The following is a 1586-nucleotide window of genomic DNA, read 5'->3' as shown; positions in this document are numbered from 1 at the left end:
GTAATTGAGTGGTCCTAATTTTTTCATCACGACTGCTGGCCCCGACCATTTAGGCGCAAGCTTGGCTGAGAATTTTTCTGATGCCTTGTAGAGCGGATGAGTCCGTACCCAGACCAAGTCTCCAGGCTGGAGCTGCGCATTTCTCCGCCGGGTATTATAGTACTTGGCTTGTCTGGTCTGACATTGCTCCACTCTTCTTTTGACTTGTTCTTTCATTTTCTGCTGTCTTTCCATGAGAGTATACTGTGGTTGATGCGGTGATGGTGTTGCTGTTATTAGTCTCTCCAAAGGACCTCTCAGGGCTCTCCCAAGGAAAAGTTCTGCTGGAGACTTTCCTGTAGTCTCGTGGAAGGCAGCATTGATCGCAAAGCGAAACTCTCTGACCCATTGGTCCCAGTTTTGATGTTGGCTGCCCACTTAGGACGTAATCAAGGTTTTAATGGTACGGTTGGATCGCTCCGTGAGATTGGACAGTGGGTGGAAAGTGGTTGTGAGCTTCTGGGTCACGCCCCAGGTCTTGCATAGGTGAGCCATTTCATGTCCAGTGAACTGAGCCCCTCGGTCTGAAACTATTTCTCGAGGCACACCAAACCGGGTAAAGATCTCATCTTTAAAGACAGCCACAATACGGTGGGCTTTGCTGTCTTTCAGGGGAAACATCTCCACCCATTTAGAGTAATAGTCCACAATGACCAGGAGAAAAAGGTTTCCCTTTTTACTCCGAGGAAATGGGCCCATTAGGTCGACACCCAGTTTCTCCCACGGTTCTTCCACCGGCGTTGACTGGAGAAAACCAGCTGGTTTCTGGTTGTCGGGTTTGTAGGTTTGACAGGTTTGACATATCTTCACATAGTCCCACACATCCTTACGGATAGTAGGCCACCAGGCAACTTCCAGGATCCTCAACAAGGTCTTTAGGCGGCCCAGGTGTCCACTCAAGGGGCTGTTATGGAAATAATCCAGAAACACTTGGATAAGATCCTTTGGAACCACCAGCTGATATTTGAGGCCGCCATCTTTAACAGGTGAGTGACGGTAAAGGAGGCCCTGTAAAATGCAGAAACCGATTCTGTCCGGTTTCCCATCGATTTCTGCCTCTTTGAACAGAACCCCTACATCCGGGTCTTTCTGCTGGGCCTCTTTGATTTCAACGAGAGAAGATGGGAGGTCAGCCAAACAGCTGGAGGTTAGAACTGCAGCATAGGCCTGTGGTGAGGAAACATCTGGCACGGCTCTGGATAAAGCATCAGGCACTATGTTGTGTAGTCCTTTCCTGTACTGGACCTTGAAATTAAACTGTTGGAGCCGCAGAGTCCACCGGGTCAGTCTGGACGAAGTCTTTGGGCAGTTGAATGCCCAGGACAGAGCAGCATGGTCAGTGAAGATGGTAAACTGCACGCCTTCCAGGTAGTGTCTCCATTTCTCAACTGCCCACACCACTGACAGACATTCCTTTTCTGAGGTGGAGTAATTACACTCCGCTCCCTTTAAGCCTCGAGAAGCGTAGGCGATCACCCGTTCACCTTGGCTGGTAGGTTGTGCCAACACCGCTCCTAGTCCCACTTCACTGGCGTCGGTGTGGACCT

Source organism: Oryzias melastigma, linkage group LG2, assembly GCF_002922805.2.
Source record: "Oryzias melastigma strain HK-1 linkage group LG2, ASM292280v2, whole genome shotgun sequence".
NCBI classification, from domain to species: Eukaryota; Metazoa; Chordata; class Actinopteri; order Beloniformes; family Adrianichthyidae; genus Oryzias; species Oryzias melastigma.
This window is presented reverse-complemented; position numbering follows the sequence as displayed.